The 22112-nt window shown below is 35.5% G+C and overlaps 1 long non-coding RNA gene, 1 other non-coding gene and 1 pseudogene across 2 annotated transcripts in view; 2 read left to right on the forward strand and 1 right to left on the reverse strand.

Moving 5' to 3' along the window:
• The window catches only part of LOC115296577, a 5743-nt gene extending 2554 nt beyond the window's left edge, over positions 1-3189 (forward strand). Inside the window, exon 2 of the long non-coding RNA XR_003910937.1 lies at positions 2871-3189. This is a non-coding gene — a long non-coding RNA (uncharacterized LOC115296577). The remainder of the gene's footprint in view (positions 1-2870) is intronic.
• Positions 3190-11380: 8191 nt separating this feature from the next.
• Positions 11381-13705, reverse strand: LOC115295167 (annotated as a pseudogene).
• Positions 12462-12566, forward strand: LOC115297293. Its single transcript, XR_003911388.1, has one exon. It is a non-coding gene; the product is annotated as a U6 spliceosomal RNA (small nuclear RNA).
• Positions 13706-22112: the final 8407 nt, after the last annotated feature.

A 22112-nucleotide genomic window follows, 5' to 3' on the forward strand; every position in this document is an offset into this window, starting at 1 on the left:
AAAGTGGATGGACCTTGAGGGTGTCATGCTGAGTGAAGTAAGCCAGGCAGAGAAGGACAGAAACCATATGTTTGCACTCATAGGTCTAGCAGGAAAACAAGAGAGACCTAATGGAGAACCAGGGGGAACGGAGGAGGGAGAGAGAGTTGGGGAGAGAGAGGGATGCAGAACTTGAGAGACTATTGAAAACTGAGAATGAACTGAGGGTTGGGGGGGAGGGGGGAGGGGGGAAGACAGGTGGTCGTGATGGTGGAGGGCACTTGAGGGGAAGAGCACTGGGTGTTGTATGGAAAACAATTTGACAATAAAATATTATGGAAAAAAAATAAATCAATAATGGCTGAAAATGGACAAACTTGGGCAGAGAAATGGACATCAAGATCCAAGACACCCCAACTAAGTCTACAAGTTGAACCAGAATAGGGGTATATAGATATAGTCTTATTATTTTGTGAAAAATCAATGATAAAAAATTGTGAAAGCAGAAAGATAAAATAAAAAAAGTGTTACATACAAGGAACCCTTCATAATTAACAGTGGGTTTCTCAAAAGAAACTTTTCTGGCCAGAAGAGAATGAGATAATATATTCAAAGTATTAGACAAAAAAAGTCAACCAAGAATATTCTACCCAAGGAACCTGCCCCTTTAAGAAATGAAAATCAGATCAAGATTTTCCTGAATAAACAAAAGTTGAGAAAATTCATCGCCACTAGACATGCCTTACAAGAAATGCTCAAAGAAGTTATTTGAGTGGAAATAAAAAGAAAATAATTAACAACATAAGAACAAAAAATGGTGCTGCAAAACTCCCTGGAAACAGTAAATGTATAGTTAAAGTTAAATTCTGTAATATGGTAATGGTTGTGTATAAATCAATTACAACTCTAATTTAAAAAACAAAGATAGTAAAAATAGTCATAACTACAATTATCTGTATTAGTTATACAATTAAAAGTATGTAAATGTAAAATGTAACACCAGTAACTTAAAATGTGAGGAGGAGATGAAAAGCATAGGAATTTTATTAAAACTGTTATTGTAAGGACACAGGTCTAAACCTAACAGACTCCATGACAGACTTTACGTTCCCCCTCTAAACTAGAAGGCCTAAGTTTCAGTTTCCCAGTTACACATTGCCTAGGGCAGGAGAGACCCTCCCTTTGCGACACCCAATCAGGAGAGGCCAGCTACCACTCTCCACATTCCTAAGGGTGAGGCCTGCAGATGGGAACTTTAGATAGGATCCTGTTACCTAATGGTAAAGTTAGCCCGATAGTCACTGAACAAGACCCTAGGCTCGCCCTGTAATTGGTTAATTTTAAAGGTACTCTAGGTGTTGTGATAGGGCCTTGCCAAAAGTAATGAATAATGCAAATGGTTAAACTTGCTGTCAATGATATTGTATAATTATGATTGGATCACTGTTCCCATGTCACAATTTCTGTAACTTCCCCATCACTAACCCCATAAAAACCCTACTCCCCCTTTGTTCGGGGCTCACAGCATGGATCCACTGTGCTTGTGAAGTCTGTGAGTCTGAGTTCGAACCCGTAATAAAGCCCTTTGTCTTTGCATGTGTGACTCGGTCTCCCTGGTGGTCTCTGGTCATTGGGGGATACTGCGAACTGGGCATTACATTATTAGTTTAAAAATAGGGTGTTATCATTTTAAAATATTTTGTATAAGTTTTATGGTAACCACAGGGAAAAAACCTGTAATAATTCACTAAAGAACATAATAAAAAAGTCACAGCATATATATAGCACATCAGAACACAGAAGAAACAGGACAGGAAACAAGGAACGGCTCTATAAAACGAAAACAATTATGGCAATACTGAGTCTTTACAGATAATTAGTTAAACATAAATGGATTAAATTCTCTAATAAAAAGACATAGAATGGCTGAATGGAGGAAAAAAGTAGCTCCCATGATATGCTACTTACCAGAGAGTCATTGTATCCCTAAATACTCTCATAGACTAAGAGTGAAGGCATCAACAAAATATTTTAAGCAAACGGTAAACAAACAAAAAATAGAAATAGTTATGTCACACAAAATAGACTTGAAAGTAACAATGATAACAATGACAAGAAGGTCAAAATATAATGGTAAAGAAACCAATGTATCAAGAAGATAGAACTTTAAATATCTATGCAACTTTTCTGTAAGTCTGACTTTATTTCAAAATTAAAATAACAAAGATTGCTTAGGCCATATAAAAAGAATTTATTAGCAAGAAGACAAAAGGAAATACATGGGGCCCATGTATCAGGCATCCTAGAAATATAAGCATCCAAGAAAGCAATTCTGGTAACTTGGTAGTGTTGGCAATAGTTAACAGCATTGAGATGTATTTATGACATGCAGCACACAGAAGTTACTGAGAATATAAGACTGAAAGGTGATGGTGATGCCATTCACTGAAATAAGAGAGTAGAGAACATCTAGGCTTACAGGGAATAGTGAGATCCATTGTATACAAGGTATGTGAGGTGCTTTGGAAATGTCCATAAGGAGAGTTAAGTTACGTAGTGAGGATTTGCAGATCTAAAGCTTGGGGAGTAGACCAGGACTGAAGATCAAAGTTTGAAACTATTTATTACATGGATGGTAACTAAAACCATGAGTATGTGTAAGGTTTTCTAAAAAATCAAGTAGAGAAGCCCAACATATAAAAATTGGGTGGAAAGGAAAACAAACATATACACATTAGTAATGAAATAGAGATGCAACCACAAGTATACACAGGCTAAAAGTTGTTATAAAAGGATATTATATGCAATTTCATGAGATATTTGAAAATGTAGAGAAAGTAGATAATCCTCTAACATTCAAATTACCAATTATTCTTCCTCCTTTTCTTCAGCACCAATTACAGTCATGAGCCTCTGGGAGTACCATATCCAAGGATCTTCCCATTGAGTTCCCAGGAACTCAATGGCCCTAATGCTGAACCCATAACTTTCCACCCTCTGTGGCCGATGCTTTGTGTGACCCACCCACTGCAATTGGAACAAGTCTGATATACTGAGTGCTTTCAGAAAAAACAAACCAGACCTGTGGGTTATAGAGAAAGCACTAACTTCAGCTATAGCACCCCCTTCTAGAAAACCAAGAAGGTTGAGAAAATTCCAGACATATGGTATCAATAAAAAAAAATACTCAATCTGAGAGCATCTAGTAAAGATCTAAGAGGTGTCTGATACTTCAAATATGAAAAGGCAATAAAAAAACTATCAAGGAAACCTGTCATTACCAAAAGATAACAGTAATTCAATAATCAAACAATCAAACCCAGGGGCATGGAATTCTGTGATTTAGTTAATAAAGAAATCAAAATATTTCTCTGAAAATACAATGAGCTACATGAAAACTCAGTAAGAAATACAATGAAATCAGAAAAAATGAATAAAATGAAATATTTGTCAAAGAGATGAATATTATTAAATAGAACCAAAGAGTCCTGGAGCTAAAGAATTCAATGAATAAAATGAAAAATTCAAGAGTCTATCTGCATTAGAGTAGAGCAAATGTAAGACAAAGTAAGTGAGCTAGAGAACAGGCATTTTGAAGTAACCCAGCCAAAGTGGAACGAAGTAAAAAGAATGAATAAGAACCAAAAAAATGCCTGTAGTCTATGGGTTTCATTAAAAGAACAAATATTAGGAAAAATAAGATTTCAGAAAGAATAAGGAGGTAGAAGGAAGGGAGGTAAATTGTTAACAAGAAAACTAACAGAACTTTTTCCAAAACCAAGAGGAACTTGGACATCCTGGCTCCGTCTTGCCATTATGGGGCAGTCTCCAGCAACATAAGCCCCAAGTCCAAGATCCCAAGTCATGCTTTGTTGCCAGTTTGGTTGCTGCTGCCACTCTGAGTCCACCCATTGTGTTCCAGGTTGCAGCTCTGGATTGTCATTGCAGAAGTACTGCCACTTTCTTGAACCCCACCCCCACTGACAAGTCAAGGTCTTGACCCATCATTGCTGGAACTATACTTTCGCTGCCCTGAAATATACCCTTCATCTCACATCAAAGCTCTGATGCATTCTGCACTTGTGTGATAACACTCCTCTAGGCTCCTTCCTGGGTCCAGGTTATGGCTCTGCCAGTTATTTACAGGGCTGTCTCTGAGTCCCAGTTCACAGCCCTGAATATCATTGCCAGGGACTTGAAGCCAATCTCTTCTTAGCACTCCAGGTTCTAATACGCAACTCTAAAAGACCATCACTGGAGTCATGATGCTATTTTGTGAGTGCCTCCAGGGACCAGAGAGGAGACTTTGAACCAACATCTCCAGGTTGTTCTACTACTGTACCCTACCTTCTGGGCTCAAGCTACTATTTCACTTTGTCATCCTGGGGCCCATGCCTATGCTGCCCCCCCTCCCCCCTGGCAGAATCACAGTGGTGAGCTCCAAGTACTCTAACCATGGGATATCTACACACTGCTGCACACTAGACACCAGTACCACAGCTTCAGTGCTGTGGTTGTTTCCTGTGGGTTTTATTCTACATTCTTGGCTCCAATAGTGTTGGGAGCTCTCTCAGTAATAGCACACCAGACCAGGTGCTAAGAATGATCTGTCTGGGCAGCCTTTGCCTCTGAAGATCCCAATAGCTTTACCTGCCACTATCACCTACAGATCCTCTGCAGTCAAATACAGAAAACCTTTATAGTCAGAAAAACATCAACCTCAGCTGAGGGAGCAAAATAGAGTCTCTGCCAGTGGGCTTTTCAGGAACCAAAGACACCAAAGAGGTGTCCTTGTAGCCATTGCTAGGTGAAAATCTTTACTCACTGAAGCCTGGCTGAAAATACTGGGAGAGGTGACTGCACCTTCAGACGTGCAATCGTCAATACAAAGCCATCCGAAACACAAAAAGCCAAGGAAACATGACAATCACCAAAGGTAGTCACAGTAATATTCCAGAAAATGATTCCAAAGAATATTTGACATTAGGAGAGTCTCAGAATAGAAGTGAAGAAGAAAGGGAAATAAAATCTATTCAAAGAAATAATGGTTGGAAACTTCCTAAATGTGGGAAAGGATGTGGCCATTCAGGTACAGGAAGCTAAAAGATCCTCAGATTCAACCCAAGAGATCTTCATTGAAACACATTATAGTCAAGTTCTCAGAAATCAAAGACAAGAATAGAACTTTGAAAGCAAGATAAAGAAGAATATTTTACATAACAGAATCCCAATAAGACTATAAAGCAGGTTTCTCAGCAAATACCTTGAGGGGCAGGAAAGAGTATAGGATATATTAAAAATACTCAAGAATAAAAAGTCAACCAAAGATATTTTACCCAGAAAATGACAGAAAAATAATTTCCCAAACAAAAGTGAATTATCACCACTAGAGCTTCACTATAAGAAATGCTAATGGAAAATCTTCAACCAAATACAAAAGGATGGTAATCAATAAAGTGAAAATACATTAAATATAAAATTCACTGGTAAAGGTAAATATGTCATCATATTCAAAATAGTTTAATAGTGCAATGGTGGATGAAAAGTAAAAATATAGATTGAGACAAAAATGTTGAAGTATAAGAGCTACAACATTGTTAATTAATAGGCACACAATACAAAATATGTAAATTCTGAAACTAACATATTGTGGAGAGGTTGAAATTACATGTGTAGAAATTACTTATGCACATCATAAGTTGTTATCGTCTTAAAATAATTATATCTATAAGATGTATTATTAAAGCCTCATGATAACCACAGAGCAAAAATCTAGAACATGTTCAAAAACAATAAAAAGACCCAAGGCATACCACTACAATAAAATTCATCAGCTCAGAAAGAAATACAGCCAGAGTACAAGGAAATAAGAAACCACAAAGTATAAGAAAGCAATAATATGGTGATACTAAATTCTTATCAATAATTACTTTAAATGTAAATGTTTCCATTCTACAATTAAAATGCATTGAGTGGCTGAATGGATGGAAAACACAAACCCAACTATATGCGGCCTACAAGTGGCTCTTTTACGTTTTAAGAATACTCACAGGCAGGAAGTTAAGGGATAAAAAAAAATCTATTTCAGTCAGATGAAAACCAAAAGAACATGGAGCTGGCTATACTCTTCTCAGACAAAATAGACTTTTAAAAAAATTTAATAGAGTGAGCAAGCTGGAGAGACGGGCAGAGGGAGAGAGAGAATCTTAAATAGGCTCCAGGAGCCTGACATGGGGCTTGATCCCACTACACTGGGATCATGATCTGAGCTGAAGTCAAGAGTTGGATGTTCAACTGACTGAGCTACTCAGAGGTTCAAGACAAAATAGACTTTAAGTTGCAGAGTATAGGAAAAAAAGGTCATTATGTATTGATAAAGGGGTCAATTTATCAAGAAGATATATAATGATTCTAAACATTCAAGCCCCTAAATTGAAGCACCTATATATTTTTTAAAACTAACAGACGTGAAGCAAAAAATAGATCGCAATGAATAGGAAGGGATTTCAACACATGGGTATTACTTTCAACAATGGTAATATTACACAGGCAGAAGATCTATAAGGAAACGATGGACTTGAATGACATTTTACACTAATAGACCTAACAGACATATACAGACATATCCACCCAACAGTAGGAGTATACATTCTTTCCAAGCACACAGGGACACTCTCCAGGAGAGTTTACATAATAGGTCACAAAACACATCTCAGCAAATATTAAGATTGAAATTACACCAAGTATCTTTTCAGACTACAATGCAATGAAACTAGAAATCAGTAGCAGGAGGAAAGCTGGAAACTTGACAAAAATTTGGAGATTAAAATATATCTTTCTCTACAACCAATGGGTCAAGGAAGAAATCAAAATGGAAATCAAGAAATATCTTGAAACAAATGAAGATGGAAACACAACACATCAAAACCTATGGGATGTTGTAAAGGCAGCTCTAAGAGGGAAGTTTATAACCACAAATGCCTACATTAAGACACAGGAGAGATCTCAAACAGTCTCACTTTACACCTCAAAAACTGGAAGAACAACAAACTCAGCTTAAATTTAGTAGAAAAGGGAAAATAACAAGGATCAGAGGAGAAATAAATGAAATGGACTCCAGAAAATCAATAAAGACCCACAGAACAAAGAGCTAGTTCTTTGGAAAGATAAACAAAATTGACAAACCTTCAGCAAGATTAACTAAGAAGAGAGAAGACTCAATTAAATATGAAAGAGGAGACATTATAGAAAGGATACAGAAAGGATTATGAGGCTACTATGAATGATTACATGCCAACAAATGGGATAATCTAGAAGAAATGGGCAAAGTCTTAGACACATATGACCTACAAAGCGTAACTCAGGAAGAAAGAGAATATCTAAAGAGACAGATAATGAATAAGATGATTGAATCACCAATTTAAAAAAAAAAAACAACCTCTCAACAGAGAAAACCCCAGGACCATATGGTTTCCCTGGTGAATTCTACCAAACATTTAAAGAAAAATTAATACCAATTCTTCTCAAACTATTCCAAAGTAATAAAAGGGAAACTACCTCCAAACTCATTTTACAGTGTCAGAATTACCTTACTATCAAAATTGGACAAGGACTCCACAAGAACAGAAAATTACAGGCTAATATTCCTGATGAATATAGTTTCAAATATGCTCAATAAAATATTAGCAAACATAATTCAATAGCACATTAAAGAAATCATACTACCTGACCAAGTACGATTTCTAACTGTGGTGCAGGATTATTTAACATTCACAAATCCAAAAAAATGATATATACCACATTAATGTCATGAAAGATAAAATTCATAATTATCTCAATAGATGCAGAAAAATATTTGACAAAGTACATTCTTTCATGATAAAAACAATCAATGAATTTGTTATAGAAGGAATGCTTCTCAGTGTAACAAAGCCCATGTACGATAAGACCGTAGCTAATGTCATACTTACTGGTGAAAAGTTAAAATCCGTATCTTTAAGATCAAAAGCAACAAGATTACCTACTCTCACCATTTCTATTAAACAGAGTACAGGAAGTCCTAGCCAGGCCAATTAGGCAAGAAGAATAGAAATAATTCATATCAAAAGAGAAGTAAAATTACCTCTGCAGATCTTATATACAGAAAACTCAAAAGACTCCACTTAAACTTGTAGAACTAATAAATGAATTCAGTTAATTTGCAGATAACAAAAATGAACATATACAAATCAGTTGCATTTCTACATACTAACAAAAAACTCCCCGGAAAGTTAAGAAAGCAGTATTATTTACAATACTATTTACAATAGTATGAAAAAACACAAAATACTTAAAAATAAATTTAATCAAGGAGGTGTAAGACCTGTATACTGGAAACTTTAAGACACTGATAAAAGACATTGAAGAGAAAGAAATGGAAAGATACCCCATGTTCTTGGACTGGAAAAATAATATTGTGGAAATGTTCATACAACCCAACACGATGTACAGATTCAATGCAAGCCCCATCAAAATTATTCCAGTGGCATTTTTTCATCAAAATAAAATAAACAATTCTAAAATCTTTATGGAACCACAAAAAACTGCAAATAGCAGAAGCAATACTGGTAAAGGATAAAGGTGGAAGAATCACAATACCTAATTTCAAGCTATAATAATCAAAACACTATGGTATTGGCATTAAAAACAGGCCTATAGAGGGGCACCTGGGTGGCTCAGTTGGTTGAGCATCTGACTTTGGCTCAGGTCATGATCTCATTGATCCTAGGTTTGAGTCCTGCGTTAGGCTTTGTGCTGACAGCTAGCTCAGAGCCTGGAACCTGACTTCAAATTCTGTGTTTCCTCTCTCTGACCGCCCCCCCCCCCAAAAATAAAACATAAAAAAAAAACCAGGCATATATATCAGTGGAACAGAACAGCAAAACCAGATATAAAATCTCATATAAAGTCAACTAATTTATGACAAGGGTCCCAAGAACACACAATGGGAAAAGACAGTCTTCCATAAAATGGTGTTGAGAAAAATAGATATTCACATGTGAAGGAATAAAACTAGAGTCTTATCTTACACTACTCACAAAATTAAGCTGAAATGTGTCAAAGATTAAAGTATAAGACCTGAATACATAAGACTCAGAATAAAACATGGAAAACAATTTTTGAATTTGGTCTAGGTGACAGTTTCTTGGAAAAGTCCCCCAAAGCACAGACAACATAAAAATAAATAAATGGGACTACCTTAAACTAAAGAGCTTCTTTACAGCAAAGAAAGCAATCAGTAAATCATTAGGATGAAAAGTCAACCTAAAAAATGGGAGAAATTCACAAACTTTATATTTAATGAGCTGGTATCCAAAATATATATAGAACTCATACAAGTCAATAGCAAAAAAACAAATAATCCAAGTGAAAAATGAGCAAAATTCCTGAATATTATTTTTCCAAGTAAGACACACAAATGGCAACTGTTACATTAAAGGATGGTTGACATCACTAATCATCAGGAAAAGGCAAATCAAAAACAATGAGATATCACCACACACGTTAAAATGGCTTTCATAAAAAAGATAACATATAACAAATATTGCTGAAGATGTGGACAAAGGGAATCCTTATACACTGTTGGTGGGAATGTAAATTGGTGCAACCATTTTGGAAACAATATGGAGGTTCCTTAAAAAATTAAAAAATTGAGCTACCACATAATCTAGCAATCCTACTCTTTAGTCTGTATCTTTAGATAGACTGTATGTATATAGACTATCTAGATTATATCTTTTGAAAATCTATATGTAATTGAAATCAGTATCTAAAAGAGATCTGCACACAAACATTCATTGCAGATTTATTCAACATAATGTATTAAAACAGTCTAAGCATCTGTGAACAAATGGATAAGAACACGCACATACATATTTGAATACATAGATATATAAACAGACTGTACACCTAAAACTTACACAGTGTATCGGTCAATTATATCTCATTTAAAAAAATGGAAGGAAAACCAGAGAATAACACCACAGAAAATTACCAGGTTACAAATGTAGGCAAAGAGAGGAAAAGAGAAACAATGGAAATACAAAACAATTAGAATGTATTTAATAAGGCAGCATTAGTAAGTTATTAGATATCAATAAAAACTGTAAATATAACTGAAAAAATTATTTTGAGAAAGAGTGTGCGCAAGGGCGGTACAGAGAGAGCAGCAAGGGAGACAATCTTAAGTAGGCTCCATGCCCAGTGTGGAACCCAATGTGGGGCTTGATCTCATAATCATGAGCTCATGACCTGAGCCAAAATCAGGAGTGCCATGCTTAACCAACTGAGCTATGAAGTCACCCCTAAATTAAATTAATTCACAAATTAATGGCACAGGGTAGCTGGATAGATTAAAAAAGAAAGGACTCAACTCTATGTTGCCTATGAGATTACAGCTTTAATGATACACATAGGGTCACGTAAAGGGATGGACAAAGGTATTCCATGCAAATGGAAACCATAAAAAAGGCGATATGGCTATACTCACATCAGATAAAAGAGACATTAAGCCAAATAGTAACAAGAGAAACGTAAGGTCATTATATAATGTTATAGGGGTCAATTGAACAAAGATATATAACCATTGTAAATATACATACACCAAACTTCAGATACCTAATATATTAAACAAATACTAACAAAACTGAAGTGAAAAATAGATTAAAATGCAATAATAGGGTATTTCAAACCACAATGTCAGCAATGGTACATCAATCAATAAACTTTGGACTTCAACCACTTAAAACAAATAGAACAAATGGACCTAACCGACCTAACAGACATTCTATTCAAAAGCAGATTACAAGTTCTTCTTAAACACCCCCAGAACATTCTCAATAATTGATCATATGATAGGACACAAACTAGTCTTTAAAAATTTAAGGAGACTGAAATCATAACACATATCCTTTCCAACCCATAATGGAATAAACAACTAGAAATCAATAACATAAAAAATTGGAAAATTATATATATGTGGAAATTAAACAACACACTCCTCAACAACCAATGGGTCATAAAAATTGAAAGGAAATAAAAAAATGCCTATAGAAGCACCAAGAGTGTATTATATGGTTCCTTTTGTCTCCACATCCTTCTCAGCATTTATTTCTTCCTTTTGATTCTAGCCATTCTGACAGGGTAAGGTGATAGATGACCGTGATTTTGATTTGCATTTCCTTGATGATTTTGATGTTGGACATCTTTCATGTGTCTGTTGGCTATTTGGAGGTCTTCAATGGAAAAATGTCTGTTCAGGTCCTGCCCATTTTAATTGGATTACTTGCTTTAGAGTTGTACCAGATCTTTATGTATCTTAGATATTAATTATCAGACGTCATTTACAACTATCTTCTCCCATTCAGTAATTTGCTTCATTGATGGCTTGCTTCACTGTGCAAAAGTTTTTGTTTTCGTGTATTCCCAATAGTCTTATTTTGCTATTGTTTCCTTTGCTTGAGGACATGTGTCTAGGAATGCAAACTGCTGCGGCCATTATCAAGAACAACACAGTTTCCTTAAAAAGAAAAAAAAAGCTAAAAATAGAGAATTACCCAATAATTCCACTACTCGGTATCTATCCAAAGAAAATTAAAACACTAATTTGAAAAGATAGATGCACCACGATAATTATTGCAGCATTATTTACAATATCCAAGATATGGAAGCAACCCAAGTATCTGTCCATAAATATGGATAAAGAAGATGTGGTTTGTTTTACAATGGAATTTTATTCCGTCATAAAAAAATAAGATCTTGCCATTTGGAACAACACAGATGGACCAAAAAGATACAATGCTAAGCAAAATAATTCAGACATGGCAACTACTATATGATTTCACTTATTTTTGAAATTTAAGAAACAAAAGGACAAAGGAAAAGGAAAAACACAAAAACAGGTATTTAAATACACAAAACAAACTCATAGTTGCTAGGGGGATGGTAGGTACTGAGATGAGTGAAAAACACAAAGGAAATAAAGAGTACCTATTGCGATGAGCATGAATAATGTATAGAGTTGTTGAATCATATTGTATACCTGAAACTAATGTTAATTATACTTCAATAAAAAATAATAAGACTCCATTGTATATATATACCACATCTTCTTAATCCATTCATCAGGTGATGGACATTTAGCCTCTTTCCATGATTTGGCTATTGTAGAAAGTGCCGCTATGAACATTGGGGTAAATGGACTGAAGGGGGAGGGGGAGAGAGGGAAGGGGGTGATGGTCATGGTGGGGGGCACGTGTGGGGAGAAGCACTGGGTGTATTATGGAAACCAATTTGAAAATAAACTATTAAAAAATAATAAGAAGAAGAAAATATAGAAACAAAGGAAAATGGAAACAACATACCAAAACTAATGGAATGTTGTAAAAGTTCTGAGAAGGAAATTTATAGCATAAATTCATATTTTAAGAAAGGGAAAACATCTTGTGCTTGCTTTGGCACCACATATCCTAAAATCAGAGAGATAGAGAAGTTTAGCATGGGCTCTGTGCAAGGATGACATGCACATTTGCAAAGCATTCTATATTTTTGCATTGTGGGTGCTCTGCCCTGACAGTGCAGCATGTTTCTCTCTCTCTCTCTGTCCCTCCCCACTATCAAAATAAATAAAATTAAAAAATAAAAATAAAACATCTCAAAAATGTATCCTAATTTTAAATTTCAAGAATTAGAAAAGGGAGAACAAAGCCCACATTTAGCAAAAAAAAAAAAAAAAAAAAAAAAAAAAAAAAAAAAAAAAAAAAAAAAAAAAAAAAAAAAAAAAAAAAAAAAAAAAAAAAAAAAAAAAAAAAAAAAAAAAAAAAAAAAAAAAAAAAAAAAAAAAAAAAAAAAAGAACAGAGATCACAGTGGAAACAAAATGAGAGGCTAGTAGACAGAAATCAAGTAGTAACTTTTTAAAAAATGCATACTTTAGTAAGTATGTAAACAAATAGGTAAGCTTTCGGAGAAATTGACCAAGATACATCTATTAGGGGATGCAAGTGTCCATCTAAATCATCTTCTTTCTTCCTCCTCCTTCCTCCTCCTCCTCCTCCTCTTCTTCCTCTTCACAGAATATTTATTCAAGTTGTCTAAAGTATAATTCGTCATGTGCCATTTTGGAAGTCCTTTATTGCAAAGACTATTCTTTTGTTTGATGACTAACAGTAGCCATACTGTCAGTGACTCTTCTGGACCTCCACACTGGACACATTCAATTTCTTCTTGAGATACAAGTTTCCTTCTATATTTCTGAGATAATGCTTTTATTATTTCTGCAGTGTCTGGTGGATCCCGATGCATCAGCAAACCTGGTGATTTACTTCCCTTAGAATGCTGTGAAATTAAAGAGTGAGATGGTAATCCTACTGATCTCAAAACTTCTGATACATTGACTTTAGAATTGTCTCTTCCGGGGACACCTGGGTGGCTCAGTCGGTTGAGCGTCCGACTCTTGATATTGGCTCAGGTATGATCTCATGGTTGTGGGATAGAGTCCAGTGTCAGGGTATGTGCTGTATATGAAGCTTGCTTACGATTCTTTCTCCTTCTTTCTCTTGAACATGCTTTTTTTTTTTTTCTCAAAATAAACATTTAAAAAGAATGGTCTCTTCTGTCAGGGAACCTTAATGGAGTATGTAGTTTTACTACCTAAATGACCTTGCTGGCAGCTGCCATCTTGCTGCCCATTATGACTCTGAAATGGGGCAACTTCTGGGGTACTTATTAGGCACAGAGATAACCATAACTGTTTTTTTTTTAATGAACAAAATTGAATAACTTTTAGCTGCACTAACTCAGGAAAGAGTGAACACTCAATAAAAGTAACATCAGAAATGAAAAGCCAGACATTACAACATACACTACAGAAATACATGGGTCCTGAGAGATTATGGGTCAAATGCCACTAAATTGCATAAAGTAGAAGAAACAATTTAAATATTTTAATCAATAAATACATTAATAGAATGAAAGATAAAAATCACACAGTCATCTCAATAGATGCAAAGTTTTTGACACAAAATACATGAATTTTTCATGATAAACATCTACAAACAATTGTAAATAAAAGGATCATATCTCAACATATTTAAAATCCTTTATAATAATCTCACATCCTAACATATGCAACAGTGAATAATTCAAAGGTTTTCCTGCAAGATCAGAATGAGGCACAGTTGCCTACTATCATCACACTTAGGTAACATAGTACTAGAAGTCCTAGCTAGATAAATTAGGCAAGACAAAGAAATAAAAGCAATCTATATTGGAAAGGAAAAAGTAAAATTGTTATTTGCAAATTATATGATCTTATATATGAAAAATCCTAAAGTCTCACCCAAAAAGCTTTGGGACCTAGCCAAGAGTTTAGTAAAGTTGCAGGATATAAAATCAACATTTAAAAATCGGGTTGCAGGGGTGCCTAGGTGGCTCAGTTGGTTAAGTATCTGACTCTTGATTTCAGCTCAGGTCATAATCTCATGGTTCATGAGACCAAGACCCATGTCGGGCCCTGTGCAGTGTGAAGCCTGCTTGGGATTCTCTCTTTCTCTGCTCATGCTCCCTCTCAAAAATAAATAAACTTAAAATAATCTGTTGCATTTCTCTACCCTAGCCAAAAAATATCTGAAAAAGAAACAAGACTATGCCACTAACAATTTTAACAAGAACAATAAAATACTTAGGAATACATTTAACAGAGAAGGTAAAAGATGTACAATAAAAACTCTGAGACCTTGGTGAAAGACATTGAAGACATCAAATGGACAAATATCGTTTCCTTTGTACAGAAGAATACTGTTATTGTTACAATGTCCATACTACCCAAAGCCATGGAGACTTGCAATGCAATCTTTATAAAAAAATGCAATGGCACATCATTGCAATGGAACATCAACCTAAAATTTGTATGGAACCATGAAAGACCCTAAACAGGTATAGCAATAATTAGGAGGAAGAACAAAGCCAGAGACATCACGCTTCTTGATTTAAAACTAAATGGCAAAGCTATAGTAATTACAAGATATGGACTGAAGAGGAAGAAAGATCGCAGGGCAGGGAGATTCTGAGCGCACTTAGTCCTGTGGGCACACCACGGCCACAACTAAATATGATGAAACTCACTGTTAGAAAGTCCTCGAGACAGCAGAACAGATCTTCCACAGCCAAAGAAAAAAAGAAAGAGCCACCTCAAGAAGGGCAAAAGGGGAAATCATGTTTGGGAGGTAAACCCCCAATGTACAACCCACATGTGGGAGGGGTATCACAGGTGCAAAGGTCCTCCCATGTGGAGTGAGGGGGTGAAGTCCTAAATTTGACACCTCCCGCCAGGAAGATTTGGATTGCAAGATGAGCCCACATAATGCCTGCTTTTGAATATCAGTGGGGCGTGATGCTGGGAGACCCAGAGGGCTGTAGGCGATGAAGACTCCAGCTTCAGGGGCCCATGCGCAAGATCACCTGCTCTCAGAACCAGCGCAGAAGAATCAGTTTGCAGAGCACCAGGCCTAGACATGATGGATATTTGTAGACTAATTTTAGGGCATGTGCTGGATGGGCATGGATCTGTAAGAAATTTCCCTGGGAACAGAATCACTGATCAGTGGAATTTTTATTGCCCTTCTTCATCGGACCTTGGGGCCCCAGTGCTGGAAGGAGCCAGTCCTGATACTTTTCATCTACCTTGCCAGCACCACTCTCCTTGCCTGCACTGGCATTCCCCCAGGGACCCACCTTGCTCACCCTCCTGCCCTGGCAGAAATTCCTCCAGGACAGCTCCTGCCTGGCCACATCTGGTGAACAGCCCTGATAGGGACTGGCGCCTCCTTAATGTCACCCCTGCCCTATCTAGGAGGGGGCCAGCTCTGCTCATCAGCAGGTCTACAACAATCACAGGTGAGTCTTGAAGCGAGGCCAATTCCAGACATAAACATTCCCACAGAACGTGCAACGAGGTCTCTCATCTAGGTACAGCAAGGGGTCAGTCCCCCACACAACAGCAGTTGTGGCCAGGCAGAGCAGCCAGCTGGGCCAGGGACTAGCCCCACCCACCAGTGTTGCATCAGCAGTCATGCCCGGTTCCAAAAGGAGGGTGCATGCAGTCCACGCAGGGGATCCCCTAGAGACTGGCTCTGGTGTCCACGGGGGATTACAGGACTGAGCCTCACAGGATCGCTTCTGCACAGGCCATGACCTTCTACAGAAGGCCATGACAGGAGATGTAGCTGGCCTATCCAATATATAAAAATAAACACAGAGTCAGACAAAACAAGGGAGAGAAATATGTCCCCCATGAAATAAGATAAATCATCAGAAAAAAAAAACTAAGCAAAACGAACACAATCTATGTGATGAGTTCCAAAAAATGATTTTTAAGATGCCCACCACTCTTGAGAGAAGAGTGAACAAACTCAGTGAAAACTTACGAGATAGAAAATATATTTAAAAAATCAGAGCTTAAGAATTCAATAACTGAGATAAAAAAACACAAGAGGGAATCAAGACATTAGACAATGTATAAGAGCTGTGGTCTGGAAGACAGGTAGTATAAATCATCCAAGCTGACAGCAGAAGGAAAAAAGACATTTAGATAAGGGTAAATTGGGGCATCTGGGTGGCTCAGTTGATTAAGTGCCCAACTTCGCCTCAGGTCATGATCTCATGGTCTGTGAGTTAGAGCCCCACCACAGGGCTCAGTGCTGACAGCTTGGAGCCTACAGCCTGCTTTGGATTCTGTGTGTCCTTCTCTCTCTGCCCCTCCCCATCTTGTGCTCTGTCTCTCTTTCTCAAAAATAAATTAAAAAAATAAATTAAAAAATGAGAATAAGAGACGACCTCTTAGACGTCAACTACACTAAATTCATATTTTTGGTGTCCCCAAAGGAAAACAGAGATAGGGGCAGAAAATTAATTTGAAGAAATAATAATTGAAAATTTCCCTACTCTGGGGAGAGAAACAGAACACCCAAGTCCTGGAAGTACAGAAAAGCACAAAAAAGATCCACCCAGAGAGGTTCATACCAAGACACATAATAATTAAAATGTCAAAAATTAATGATAGAGAATCTTAAAAACAGTAAGAGAATCCATTAATAGATAAATGGATAAAGAATATGTGGTATGTGTATATATTATATACATATGTACATGATAAATACATACATAATATATATTATATATGATATACATCTCATATATAAGTGAGATATAATGGAATATTATTCAGCCATAATAAAGAATAAGAACTTGCCATTTGTGACAACACAGATGGACCTAGAGGGTATTATGTCAAGTGAAATAAGTCCAACGGGGAAAAACAAATGCCATATGATATCACTATATGCAAAGTAGGACTAAAAAACCTCAAATGAACTAAAAGCAAAAGCAGAACCATAAATACAGAGAACAAATTGACAGTTGCCAGGGGGTAGAAAATGGGCCAGAGGGTGGAGAATGGGCAAAATGGGGGAAGGGGAGTAGGAGATACAGGCTTCTAGCTATGGAATGAATCATTCAGGGAATGGAATGAATGGTACAGCATAGAGAATATAGTCAATGGCATTGTAGTTAGTGTTGTAGAATGCAATATGGTAACTAAACTTGTAGTGAGCATAGCATAATGTAACAGCAACAAAAAAGCAGCAAGAGAAAAGGAAAGTGCTGCATACAAGGGAACTCCATAGGTTATCAGCTGATTTTTCAGAATTTTCCTAGGCCAGAATGTATTGGCCTAATATATTCAAAGTGCTGAGAGGAAAACTCATATGACCAAGAATATGGACTTGACAAGTTTATGATTCAGAATTCAGAAGAGATAATTGGGGTGCCTGGTGGCTCGGTCGGTTAAGCGTGCGACTTTGGCTCGGGTCATGATCTCATGGTTTGTGAGCTCGAGCCTCGTGTCAGGCTCGTGCTGACAGCTCAGGGCCTGGAGCCTGCTTCAGATTCTGTGTCTCCCTCTCTATCTGATCCTCCCTTACTCATACTCTGTTTCTCTCTGTCCCATTAAATAAACATTAAAAAATTAAAAAAAAAAAAAGAAGAAATAGTTTCCCAGACAACCAAAGGGAGTTCATCACCACCAAATGGGCCTTCCAAGAAACATTAAAAAGACTTCTTTAAGCATAAAAGACAGTCATAACTAGAAATAAGAAAATTATCAGTTTAAAAAATTCACTGGCAAAAGCAAACATATAGCAATAATAGTAGATCAATCATTTGTAAAGTTAATTTGAAGGTTACAGGACAAAAGTAGTAAAATTAATTATACTTAAAATAAGTATATATAACAATAATTAATGCAAAATGAAAAAAATAAAATGTCACATACATAAAAGATGCTGGAGGAAGTAAAAATTTAGTGCTTTTTGAACTTAAGTGACCATCAACATAATATAGACTGCTATATACATCAGCATTATATATGAACTTCATGGTAATTATAAATAAAAAGCCTACAATAGATACACAATAAATTAAGAAAAGAAAGCATAAGACTTAAGGAAGCCATGAAATTAAAGGGAATGAGGATGAGAAGAAGAAATAGAGAAGAACTACAAAAACAACCAGAGAGTAATTAACAAAAAGGCAGTTAAGTACATCTCTACTAATAATCACTACAATTAAAAATATATATATTTTGAGAGAGAGCATGAGTGGGGTAGGGGAAGAGAGAGGGGGAGAAAAGAGACAATGCCAAGCAGACTCCACACTGTCAGTGCAGAGCCAGACTTGGCCTTAAACTCATCAACTGTGAGATCATGACCTGAGAAGAAATCAAGAGTTGGACACACAACCAACTAAGCCACCCAGGTGCCCCTACCAATAATTACTTTAAATGTAAATACTCTAATTAAAAGCCATAGCAGGATTGAATACATAAAATTAAAGACCCATCTATATGCTGCCTACTAAAGGATCACTTAAGACCTGTAAATTCAGATTGAAAATAAAGGAATGGAAAAAGATAGTCCATGTAAATTTAAACTAAAATAAAAAAATAGAGTGACAATAATTATGATACATAATAGACATAAAATAAAAGGCTAACAAAGGACAGACAAGGAAGGACATTGCTTAATGATAAAGGGATCAATCTGGGGCACCTGGAAGGCTCAGTCCAAAGAGCATGTGACTCGTGATCTCAGGGTCATGAGTTTGAGCCCCACGTTGGGTACAGAGACTACTTTAAAAAAAAAAAAAAGGATTAATCCAACAAGAGGATATAACAAATGTAAATATATATGCAACTCACACAGAAGCACCTTGATATGTAGAACAAATACTAACTGACATCATGAAAAATATGGACAGTAATACAATTATAGTACAGGAGTTTCACAGCCCAATTACAGCAAAGGATAGATTATGCAGAAACATAATAAGGAAACTGTGGTTTTTATGATATGGATCTACAGATTAGACACATCTCTGATAAGATAGATTTAAAAGATATATATAGAACATTCCATTGAAAAAAAGCAGAATATACGTTCTCTTCAAGGGGACATGGAGCACTCTTCCAAGATAGATTACATGTTGGGACCACAAAACAAGTCTCAATAAATTTAAGAAGATTGAAATCGTATCAAGCATTATTTTTGACCTGTATGGTAATAAAATTAGAAATCAATCACACACACTCACACAAAACTGGACATGACTCAAACATTTGGAGGATAAACAACAGCTCCTAAACAATAAATTGGTAAAAAAAAAAAAAAAGAAAGAAAGAAAGAAAGAAAGAAAGAAAGAAAGAAAGAAACTGAAGAGGAAATAAAAAAAATAGCTTGAGGCAAATAAAACTGGGCACAGAGCATTCCAAAATCTTTTGGATGCAGCAGAAGCAGATGTATGAGGGAAGATTAGAGTGATACAGGCCTATATCCAAAAACAAGAAATATATCAAACAATGTAATTTAATTTCTAAAGGAACTAGAAAAAGAAAAAAGTTTATGTTAGCAGAAGGAGCAGAAGGAAGGAAATAAAGATTAGAGCACACATAGATAAAGTACAAACTAAAAAATAAAAATAGAAAAAAACAGTGAAATGAAAAGCTGTTTCTTTCAAAATATAAAGAAAATTGAAAAGCCTTTAGCCAGAATCATCAAGAAAGTAAGAGAAGGAACTCAATTAAAATGAGAAATGAAGGAAGAAAAGTTATAACCATCACCACAGAAATATAATGCACTAGAAGAGACTACTGCAAAAAATTATATACCAACCAGATAACCTAGAAGTTGATAAATTCCTAGAAACTTACAATCTTTCACGAGTCAATTAGAAAGAAATAAAAACAAATATGATCAGTTTAATTGCTAGAATCAAGTTGAATTAGTAATAAAAAACCCCCACATACTTAACAAACATAAGTCAATGCCAGGTGACTTTATAGGTCAAGTCTACCAAACTTTTAGGGAAGAGTTAAAATCTATCATTCTCAAAACTATTTGAAAAAAGAGGAGGAAGGAAAGTCATTCCACTATACCATTATCACCTTGGACCTAAAACCAGACAAGGACACCGCAAACAAATTAATAACAAATACCCCTGAGGAGTATAGATGCAAATACCCACAACAAAAAATCAGTGACTTGAATTCAACAATAAAATGGTTACTTGCCACAATCAAATGGGATTTATACCATTACGAGGATAGTTCAATATCTGCAAATCAATCAACATATCACATTGACAAAATGAAAGATTAAAAACTATATAATGATCTCAACAAATGCAGACAATGCATTTGACAAATTCCACACCCTGGTAAAAACTCTTTAAAAACGTGTGTGTAGAGGAAAAATATTTCAAAACAATAAGAACAGACATGACAAACCCACAGCTAACATATACTGAATGGTGACAAACTTAAAGCTTTTCCTCTAAGATAGGAACAAGACAATTTTGTCTACAGTCACGACTTTTATTTAATATAGTTGGGAAGTCATACCTGCAGCAACCAGAGAAGAAATAAAATACATCACAATTGGTAATGAAGAAGCAAAACCATCATTATTTGTAGATGAATGACACTATATACAGAAAATCCTATTTTATCAAAACATTATCAGAATAAATTTAGTAATGTTAGAGGATACGATATATAGAAATCTGTATATTATATGCTAATTATGAATGTGAATAATTATGAAAGTGAATGACATTAACACTCCATTTATAATTTTATCAAAGAATACCTAGGAATAAATTTAACCAAGGAAGGGAACGACCTGTACAAGGAACACTATCAGACACTGATTAAAGAAAATAAAAGTGACACAAATGAAAAGATATACTCTGCTTTCTGGATTGGAAGAATTAATACCATTAAAATATCCATACTACCAAAAGCAATCTACAGATTCAATGCAATCCCTATGATATATTTCAGAACTAGAACAAAAAATGAAAAAAAGCCCCTAAACCAAAATATTCTTGAGAAAGAAGAGTAGAGCTGATGGTATCACCTTCTGAGCTCAAACTACAAAGCAATCGTAATCCAAATGGTATGGTACTGGCATAAAAATAGACACATAGACCAATGGTACAGAATGGAGAACCCAGAAATAAATCCACAATTATATTTTAAGTTAATCTATAACAAAAAGGCAAGAATATACAACATAAAAAAAACTTTTCAATGAGTGATATTGGGAAACTGGACAGCTTTTTGCAAAAAAAAATGAAAGACTACTTTCTGACACCATATATAAAAACAAAATGGATTAAAGACCTCAATGTAATGTATGAAACCATAAAACTTCTAAATGAAAGCAAGTTTTAAACTCTTGGATGTTGGTCTTAATTTTTTGTATCTCTTTCTTTGTCAAGAACGAAAGAAAAAATAAACAATTGGGACTACCTCAAAGTAAAATACTTTTGCACAGCAAAGACAACCATGAAATAATAGACAACCTACCAAATGGGAAAAGATATTTGCAAATAATATTGTCAATAAGGTGTTAATATGCAAAAACATATAAAAGACTTCCACAACACCAAAATAAAGCAAAACCTCTGATTTAAAAAATGGGCAGAGGATATAGATATTTTTGCAAAGAAGATACATAGATGGCCACAGACACATAAGACATCT

This window comes from Suricata suricatta, chromosome 7 (assembly GCF_006229205.1).
Source record: "Suricata suricatta isolate VVHF042 chromosome 7, meerkat_22Aug2017_6uvM2_HiC, whole genome shotgun sequence".
In the NCBI taxonomy this organism is placed as follows: Eukaryota; Metazoa; Chordata; class Mammalia; order Carnivora; family Herpestidae; genus Suricata; species Suricata suricatta.